Source organism: Notolepis coatsorum (genome assembly GCF_963971535.1).
Source record: "Notolepis coatsorum genome assembly, chromosome: 9".
NCBI lineage: Eukaryota > Metazoa > Chordata > Actinopteri > Aulopiformes > Paralepididae > Notolepis > Notolepis coatsorum.
The window spans coordinates 120372788-120383894 of NC_140173.1; positions in this window are offsets into that span (position 1 = coordinate 120372788).

Here is an 11107-nt window from a genome sequence, read left to right on the forward strand (position 1 = left end):
AAAATGTTCTGACCTGTTTCATTTGATTATTTATAAATAATTTTTATTTTCATTTATCATTATTTATATTTATAATTTAAATACTGCTGCTATGGGTCATGCGTGTTTATATTTCAGTAGTTTCAGATGTAGTCCTACTCTGTATATATATACATTACAGATATATCTTTCTGATTTTCCTGCTTCTGAAGAGGTTGTGCAATGTGCATGTAAGTTGTAGTTTGTGCTGATGTCTGGTTGGAATGTGTTGTCACTTCCTATGTTGTCACTTCTTGTTTGATTTGTATACATTTTGTCACTTACCCTTCATGCTTCATGCAAGCCATTTTCTGAAGACGGTGTGTTCACCGAAACGTCATGATTTCAGGCTGCCAATACATTTGAAAAACCTGGAGTGCGTGTCTGGACTTGTTTCCCTATTTTTTTTTATCTCCTTTCATCTCGTAATCTATGTAGGGGTGTAAATGAGGTCCCTGGAAAAGTGGCACATTCCATTTAGTCCATGGGCCAGACCAGATATCGGTGCGGTGCCACTCAGGGTGAATAAACGTACATATAATTTTCAATGTCTATAGATGATATTTTGGTATGATAGCCGTTCCAGAGTGGTAGCTTTATAATAATTATCGAGTCATGAAGTATACCCACCCCCTCAGGAAATTGCATTTCAGATGCTGGCGCATATCCTGTTTAGACTCACGTAGAGGACATCTGTCATTTCACAATATTGTGTTTGGTATCATTTTAAAGGGGACTATGTCATCTTTCATTCAAGCTAAGATGTGAATCTTTCTGACCAATATGGAGGTCACTGGAGCTCTTTGAACAGTCAACAACACACATTTCTACACGATTTTCGCCTAAATGATATACTATCTTTTAGCCTTGTGTCATCTAGGAGCAACAGAGACACAAAATACAATATCTACAACACTCTCAGGACCATAAGGATTCAGGAAATGTATAATATGCCTATACTATTTCATTGTTACAGGTCATTGTGAGCCTTAAATTAGAAAAGCAGTATTAGGCTCCTATTAAACTATACAGAACAGCCACTATAGTCTATGGAAACATCCACCTGCATAGGGTGGATTTTTTTTCACCACCTGTTTTTTATTAATCCTTGAAACCAATATTCAAGAGGCCCAAAGCCTATGATCAAAGTATGGACTGGGAAAAACAATGTATAAGGAGGTGTTAGAACCTGTCTGGACGGTTGGACCCATCCTCCGTCCTTCTCTTGTTGAGGTACTTGCCCAGAAAGTGGAGTCAGAAGAGCAAGAAGCTCTTGATAAGGAGGCAGATTACGCAAAAAATAACATGGATGAGGAGGATGGAGAGTACGAGTGTGATGAGGCAGAGGAAGAGATGGAGATCGAAGAGATAGACTTTTATATAAAAATATTTACCTAAATCGATCTCGTCCAATGCACTACATTTCAGTAAAAAGGGAAAATAGCGGTTTTTGCTTTTTCTGTCCTGAATTTTAATCAAAATGTGTTTGAATCTTAGAAATAACAATTGTACTGAATTCCTTGGGTAAAACTTGTTTGGGAAAATGTTTTAATTTGTCTCCATATGTTGTTAACTTCAAAAGTTATGCTGTTTTCTTTTTCTTATTTTTCAGGTTTTGGTTCAGGATAGGTGTAATAAAGGGTTACAAATAAACCCCATGGGACATTATTCCAACCTGTTACCTGTCAGAATCTTAAAATAGACACTTCAAGGATTAATAAAAAAAACAGTTGGTGAAAAAAAATCCACCCTATGCAGGTGGACCTACTGTATGTTTCCATTCTAGACTATAGTGGCTGTTCTGTATAGTTTAATAGGAGCCTAATACTGCTCTTCTAATTTAAGGCTCACAATGACCTGTAACAATGAAATAGTATAGGCATATTATACATTTCCTGAATCCTTATGGTCCTGAGAGTGTTGTAGATATTGTATTTTGTGTCTCTGTTTCTCCTAGATGACACAAGGCTAAAAGATAGTATATCATTTAGGTGAAAATCGTGTAAAAATGTGTGTTGTTGACTGTTCAAAGTGACCTATATATTGGTCAGAAAGATTCACATCTTACCTTGACGGATGTCCTCTACGTGAGTCTAAAGCAGGATATGCACCAGCATCTGAAATGCAATTTCCTGAGGGGGTAGGTATACTTCATGACTTGATAATTATGATAAAGCTACCACTCTGGAAGGGCTATCATACAAAAATATCATCTACAGACATAGATATTTGAAAAAATGATATGTACGTTTATTCACCCTGAGTGGCACCGACAAGTGAAATTTTGGCCTCTGGCCCATGGACTAATTGTGATCTGACCTCACTGCAGTCAGTCAGACTGCATTCTACTCAAGCTGCCTCTGCATCTGCTGTGTCATGTGCCATCTCCTTTCCATCTCATAATCAGTGTTAGAATTGGCGAGGAAGTGAAGGGGGTAAATGACTCAAAATGAGGTCCCCGATGAGCAGTTATAGTCTGTAGCCTACTCGCCTGCAGGGACTGGAGACCCCTCCAGTTGCCACTCAGAGCGGAGCATTTGAGGGGCTTCATTATGGAACTCACTGTTCACTATTCACCATAACAAAGAGTCTTGCCCAGCCAGCCACCTGTCCTGCTGGTGATAACTGATAATCTTCTGCAGGGTTTACTCTTTCAGGCTTTTCTGTTTTGGTTATCCTGATCCATAGTGTTAGCTTTTAAGCAAAGTGCTAACAATGCATAGTGATGGTTACAAATGTAACTCTAGTTGTATGAGTTAGCACAGAGCTTCAAAGCTGAAGTCGCTGAACCTGCCTATCTGCGTTTGCTGAATGAAGTGAGCCAGAATAGAATATGTGGTATTATATACCCTCTGGGGCGTGAAGCTATACAAAAATGTCTGCGCCACTGCTTGTATATGATCGGATGTCTGATAGATAGACTGGTGTTAAGGAGCCAATGGCTGTTTGAGAATTATAGTGCTAGCTTCGAAGCTCTGTACTAACTAGAGTTACCTTTGTAACAATCTTCTCAAATGTACTAAACACACAAATGCTGTTGAACGTACAGTACAGTCTCCCTCTCTCACACACAATACAATCTTCCCACGGAAAACAACCTTCATACGGGAAGGGGAGAAACGGCGGACCAAGCCATCACCTCTGAACTCAGGCCCACTGAACGCAGCCCGGGATTGGGAAATGCGGGTAGACCTCAGCCAGAGGCTTACCTTCCCACCCGAAATTGCAGTGACCAACCTGCGCCCAGACCTGGTCCTCTGGTCCAAATATTGCCGGCGTGTCTTCATCGTTGAGCTGACGGTCACATGGGAGGAAACCATCGATCAGGCATTCGAAAGGAAGAGGCTGCGATATGCCAACTTAGCAGCTGAAGCAGAGGGGCAGGTTTGGAACGTGAAGGTATGGCCAGTGGAGGTGGGCTGCAGAGGCTTTGTAGCCAGTTCCACCACAAGGCTCCTGAAGGAAGTAGGGATCAGAGGACAGGCCCAACGGAAGGCAATCAAAGAACTTGCCACTGCAGCAGAACGGAGCAGTCACTGGCTGTGGCTGAAACGTAGAGACGCATCATGGGCTGCTAAATAAACATGTGGTGCCACCGTGCGACACACACCCAGGCCTGATCAGCCTGTGGTGGGCAAACCTCGGCAGAGGGTGTATTGTGATAAATGAAGGACTGATAGGATAGTTTAAGAAGTAATAAAACATGTAGTGAAAAGTACAGAAATCATCTGACATATCTAAGGGAGTCAAAGTGTCATGGATAAGGAATACAAGTGTGTTCATTCAGCCATATTTATTCCAAACTGAAAATGTTTGGTGGCAGCATAGTCATTACAACATGACTCTGTGATGTATTGGGTTTGAATTTGAGCCTCATGGATTCCGTAGTTGTGTCACACCAGGAAGTCAAGACACACAGTTGTAAACTAGAGCATAGATATGAGCTAGAGTCCGACATGTAAACCAACAGCCAATAAATGTGAAGTTAACTTTGAACCTCGGTTGTCAAGCCTCGTCAATATAACAGATACACCTAGCTAACATGGGGCAGGCTGCTTTGAGCACACACACACACAGGGCTAACGTTAGCTAGCAAGCAGCTATGTAAATGCATCTATGGTTAACAGTTGGTTAATATAGTTCAAGTTTCTTTAATAGTTGTCATACAGAAGTACAGAATACTTTCATACAAAATGCTTCTTACTGTTACGCTCCAGAGACTGTGCTAGACAAGATAGTATCAAATAACATAGTATAGCATGTAAATTTGAAGTAGAAAATGAGGTCACAGTGTTCAGTATAGACATATGTACAATGTTCGATGCAGAATAGACGTAACTGAGTTACCATATAATATACAATACTATGCAGTGTACTAATGTACAATACTATATAGTGCAAAGCAGAAATGGGATGAGGTACAATTTAGGTACAATTTACAGTAAGGTGTACGAGTTGTAGTGCAATCCTTCATCAATAAATATAAAGTGTGGGGAGTGGGTGCTACAGTGTGTTTGTTTAAAGTGAGTGTGTGCTATAAAGTGTGGGGAGTGGGTGCTACAGTGTGTTTGTTTAAAGTGAGTGTGTGCGTGTGGATGTGTGTGCTATGTGCGTTTGATGGTTGTTGTTGTGTAGTGTTCATTGTTCGTTGAGCAGCCTGATGGCCTGGGGATAGAAGCTTCTTCTGAGTCTTTCTGTGCTCGCCTTGAGACTCCGGTATCGCTTGCCTGACCGCAGCAGTTCAAAGAGGCAGTTGTTCGGGTGACTGGAGTCTTTAATGATTCTCTTAGCCTTGCCCCTGCACCGCTTGTTGTAAATGTTCTGGAGGGTGGGGAGCCCCCCTCCGATTGTGCGTTCGGCTGAACGTGTCACTCTTTGTAGTCTGCTTCGGTCTTGTGCAGTGCTATTCCCAAACCAGGAGGTGATGTTGCCAGTCAGGATGCTCTCTATTGTACATGAGTAGAAGTTCTTAAGGATCTTCTGACTGACTTGGAACTTCCTTAGGCGCCTGAGGAAGTAGAGGCGTTGTCGTGCCTTCTTCACAACACTGTCAATGTGTGTGGTCCATGTCAAGTCCTCGGATATGTAGGCTCCGAGGTACTTAAAGCTGTTGACTCTCTCAACCGGTGCCCTGTCGATGCTGAGGGGGCTGTAGTCCTTGACCCCCGACCTCCTGAAGTCCACAATCATCTCCTTTGTTTTGCTGACGTTCAGGGAGAGGCTGTTTTCCTGGCACCATCCCGCCAGGACCTTGACCTCTTCCAGGTAGGCCCTCTCGTCGTTGGCAGAGATCAGGCCCACCACCACTGTGTCGTCAGCAAATTTGATGATTGTGTTGCTACTCCACTGAGCCACACAGTCGTGTGTGTACAGGGAGTAGAGGAGGGGACTCAGAACACAGCCCTGGGGGGCCCCTATGTTGAGGGTGATGGATGAGGAGGTGCAGTTGCCTGCTCTCACCACCTGGGGTCTGCCCGTCAGGAAGTCCAAGACCCACTGGCAGAGGTCATAGTTCAAGCCCAGGTCCCTGAGCTTGGCTATGAGTTTGGAGGGGACTATGGTATTGAATGCCGAGCTGTAGTCGATGAATAGCATTCTCACATAGTTCCCCTTCCTCTTGTCCAGGTGTGATGCTGCTGTGTGCACATAGTTATATTCGCTTACAATTTTACATGTATATTTTGCATATTAATAATAATACACATGATTGTATTTCATTGTATTTCATATGGGTTTATATAGATAATATGAGTGGCGCATGATTTCTCTTTGTTGTGCAATTATTTTAGTCTCACAAGACTTGGTTCCACTTAATATCCAGTGACGTGTTTCCGCCTTCTCGCTTTGAGTCCCGATATGACTGGAGGGATGGCTGTATTGACTTTGTGGTCAATTCTAGCAAGTAAAAGATTTTGTCTACAAGACAACCTAACAATACAAATATAACAAGACAAAGACTAAAGACACAACACCAGAACTTTCGATGTTCTCTTATACTGGCACGCAGCCAATAAGGTATTGATTGCTATGGATGATGATTTTCGTTATATGTTGACGGTTGATGTTTAGCTACGTTTTTGATGGGCTTTCAATTGCTAATGGTATCATTTGTATGTATTGTACAGATTTTACGGTTTGGATGGAGAATGAACAAGCTTCATTCAAATCAGTTCAAGAAATCTACTCGTGTACTGCGTCGTGCCTGGAGGATGTCACAAACTATATAGCTAAAACTCGAACTAGAAGCTAACTACTGTATACAGTTCCAATAGACTAACATTACACCTCTGTGATTTAAATGTGTCCTTACCTTAGACTCAAGGGTTGTACTAGGGTTGGATGCAGTTCCCTGTTGGTCAGTCTGTCTGTTTTCCATATTCTGCTGTGTTTAACGTTATCTGTTTGCGAGTGCTCCCTTGACTGATGGCCAGTATTATTTTCCAAATAAATCCCGGGGAGGATTTGTGTTTGTCCCAAATACATATTTGATCATCCCCGGGACGACGGGACACACACACACACACACACACACACACACACACACACACACACACACACACACACACACACACACACACACACACACACACACACACACACACACACACACACACACACACACACACACACACACACACACACACACACACACACACACACACACACACACACACACACACACACACACACACATTCACATGATTCTTAATAGAGCCAGAAGGTGAGAGGGACTCTGGTCTCAATGGAAAGAACACTCTGCCCATGGCAAGGACTGGGCATGTGGTTACTGTCTAGACCACAGCAGACACAATTACTGTAATAGCCTTATCAAAGCACATGGTCTGCCAACACCTGGTTGCACATCACATCGTCAACCAGATTGGGGAATTCAGAGACATGACAAATGGCGGTAGCAGACTGAGCCCCCCTCTCTTTCTATCTCCTTCTTCCCCCTCTTTCTTTAACAAAAGGCTGGGGACAGGGTTGACGGGGTTGACAGGGTTGACAGGGTTGACAGGGTTGACAGGGTTTGTGAACATCATGGGATGGTAGCAGTGAGGCTCTGTGTAGAGTTTTCATACTACCAGACAGACTGGTGCAACATGTTCTCCATTGTGCACTGTGTGTGTGTGTGTGTGTGTGGGTGTATGTGTGTGTGTGTGTGTGTGTGTGTGTGTGTGTGTGTGTGTGTGTGTGTGTGTGTGTGTGTGTGTGTGTGTGTGTGTGTGTGTGTGTGTGTGTGTGTGTGTGTGTGTGTGTGTGTGTGTGTGTGTGTGTGTGTGTGTGTGTGTGTGTGTGTGTGTGTGTGTGTGTGTGTGTGTGTGTGTGTGTGTGTGTGTGTGTGTGTGTGTGTGTGTGTGTGTGTGTGTGTGTGTCTGTGTCTGTGTGTCTGTGTGACTGTGTGCTGTCGATGAGGTGGGGATGCTGGAGCTAACTTTATATAGTAGGCTATAGTGTAAATATTGCATTGTCAGTTATTGAAAGGTTTCACAGTTAATATTAGTATTGGCTGACATAGCCTACATGTTTGTGTTTAATGATTAATAAGGATTATGACCAGATTGTTAGCTTTTACTGCTTGAAAATATATATACTCTAGAATTCTCTTTGCCTTTTGCAAAATGGTACACCAGTCTTACCACAGCCTCCAGCTGTCCTGCCCTGTTATTCTCCCCGGCTACAAAGTGGGAGGAGAAGCTGTCATGTACCTGAATTCTCCTAATGAGGAGCTCTTGTGAACCTGATACCATGCTGTTCACCCTCCAATGACCACCTGCAGGCCAAAATCGTACATCCCACTGCAAAAAGGATAATCAAATACAAAGTCAGAATCAACCTATTGTAATGTTGCTTTATTTCGCACCACGTTATTGATGACTCTCGAGGCAGGTTGATAGTTCTCAGCTACCCCCCCCCCCCCCCCCCCCAACAATGCTAGGCCAGCAGCTAGCCACAATATCCATCTCCGTCTTCTTCTTTCTCTCAGTCCTCTTTCGATCCGTCACAGATATCGCATGCCGCTGTGCCTATAGCGCTAACTGCAGCTAAGCTAAGCTAGCACACCTCCGTCGGACTTCTTCTGACGCCGAGCGAAGCGTCTTCCTCTTCCTCCTCTTTTTTTCTTCTGACACCAGTGTAACGTTGCTTATCCCACTTCTGACACCAGTGTAACGTTGCTTATCCCACTTCTGACACAAGTATAACGTTGCTTATCCCACTTCTGACACCAGTATAACGTTGCTTAATCCCACTTCTGACACCAGTGTAACGTTGCTTAATCCCACTTCTGACACCAGTGTAACGTTGCTTAATCCCACTTCTGACACCAGTGTAACGTTCCTTAATCCCACTTCTGACACCAGTGTAACGTTCCTTAATCCCACTTCTGACACCAGTGTAACGTTGCTTATCCCACTTCTGACACCAGTGTAACGTTGCTTAATCCCACTTCTGACACCAGTGTAACGTTGCTTAATTCCACTTCTGACACCAGTGTAACGTTGCTTAATTCCACTTCTGACACCAGTGTAACGTTGCTTAATTCCACTTCTGACACCACTGTAACGTTGCTTAATCCCACTTCTGACACCAGTGTAACGTTGCTTAATTCCACTTCTGACACCACTGTAACGTTGCTTAATCCCACTTCTGACACCAGTGTAACGTTGCTTAATTCCACTTCTGACACCACTGTAACGTTGCTTAATCCCACTTCTGACACCAGTGTAACGTTGCTTAATCCCACTTCTGACACCAGTGTAACGTTGCTTAATTCCACTTCTGACACCACTGTAACGTTGCTTAATCCCACTTCTGACACCAGTGTAACGTTGCTTAATCCCACTTCTGACACCAGTGTAACGTTGCTTAATCCCACTTCTGACACCACTGTAATGTTGCTTAATCCCACTTCTGACACCACTGTAATGTTGCTTAATCCCACTTCTGACACCAGTGTTACGTTGCTTATCCCACTTCTGACACCAGCGTTACGTTGCTTATCCCACTTCTGACACCAGTGTTACGTTGCTTATCCCACTTCTGACACCAGTGTTACGTTGCTTATCCCACTTCTGACACCAGTGTAACGTTGCTTAATCCCACTTCTGACACCAGTGTAACGTTGCTTAATCCCACTTCTGACACCAGTGTAACGTTGCTTAATCCCACTTCTGACACCAGTGTAACGTTGCTTATCCCACTTCTGACACCAGTGTAACATTGCTTATCCCACTTCTGACACCACTGTAACGTTGCTTAAACCCACTTCTGACACCAGTGTAACGTCGCTTAATCCCACTTCTGACACCAGTGTAACGTCGCTTTATTTTTTTGCACCACGTTAGTGACGACTCTCGAGGCAGGTTGATAGTTCTCAGTTCACTGCTTTATTACAACGGTTCTTATACAGGTTGCAGTATATGTGACAGAAGTGACTCATGTCTACACATTCCCATGCCCCAAGAGGCCGCACCCCAGGTGCTCCACCCTCTTATAGCCTCCCCAGGTCAGCCCGCTCACTCTCAACTCTGTTAACCCCGCGGCTGGCGCGACCAATAGCGTCGCCGACAACAAACTATCATTACACATGGGCAAAACAGAGTCCATTCTCTTCGGTTCAAATAACAAACTCAGCAAGACCGACGGCTTCTCAGTTACAGTGGGTGACAATATTGTCACAAGGAAAGATGAAATTACCTACCTGGGTTCCATCCTAGAGGCTAATCTTTCCTGTGACAAAATGGCATCCAATGTAATAAAAAAAGTCAACCAACGAACTCGATTCTTGTACCGGATCTCCTCTCTGGTAAACAAGAATACCCTGAAGACTCTGGCAGGAGCACTCATTCAAGGGTACTATGACTATGCTTGCACCTCATGGTACCAAAGCACCTCAAAGGCACTAAAAAAACTAATTACAAACATCTCAAAACAAGCTAGTCAGACTACTGCTTGACCTGACTCCTAGAACCCACCTCACCCCTGCACACTTTGCCAACCTAGGATGGCTTAGAGTAGACGACAGAGTACAGCAACTTGCAATGGGCCTGGTCTACAAGATACACTACGCGACTAAGGTACCCATGTACATGTCAAAATACTTCCCAAAGGTCAGTGAATACCACGATCACAACACCAGAGGGAGCTCCACAAATCATGTTAAACCCAGATTCGGCTCAAACAAGGGCTAAACACGTTTCACAATTATGCCACATCAATGTGGAACGCCCTACCCAAAGCTGTAAAGGAATGTGAATCACTACCCACTTTCAAAAACACTCTCAAAGAACACCTACGGGAGACTGCAATTCGAAACTGGCCCCTACAAATGTCCTAACCCAGTTGTACAGTAAATGACCAAGTATGGCTTTGTCAGTATTCCAATATACAGTGTACAGTGCCACCCCCCCCTACCCAACCCCACCCCACCCACCCAACCTCCTCCAGTGTACAGTTTCTACGTCAAATATACACTCTTTTTCTGGACACTTTTTGTATCACAAACAGTACTGTATTTGCAAATCTGATATGTTATAAATGTATAGATGTAGCAGTACTGTCTATCTGTATGTCATATATGTCATATATGTTATGATGAATTGAAAATGGGGGACCCTGATGTAAACAAGACGAAAGTCTTTCTCTGGTCTGCATACCCTTAACAATTGTATGTATTGAGCTGTAGCCTACTGTACTGTACCCATTCTGCAATCTGTTAATACACTTTTCAATCAATCAATCAGTCGCTGCCAGCCCCGGGATGGCGGAGTGCAGAGTGGCAGCTCGACTGACCAGCCACCCAAAATCCCAGGGTCGCTACACTATTTTGATATAAGAGCTCACACATGGGCTCACAAAATCAGTGCCACATTCGTCAGTCTTAATCCTGGATTTTATATCCAGATGACAAAAAAAAGTTCAAGGATGATCTCTTGGATTGCTACTTTAGGAGATACATTAATAGTGCTTGATTGGTGCATGACTGCATGTTAATTTAGTCCTGGGGGAGATTCTTATAATGGGTCGTATCCCCCCTTTTAAAGCCTGTGCTATCCTGCCCCAGATTTAACTCCCATTTATATATTAT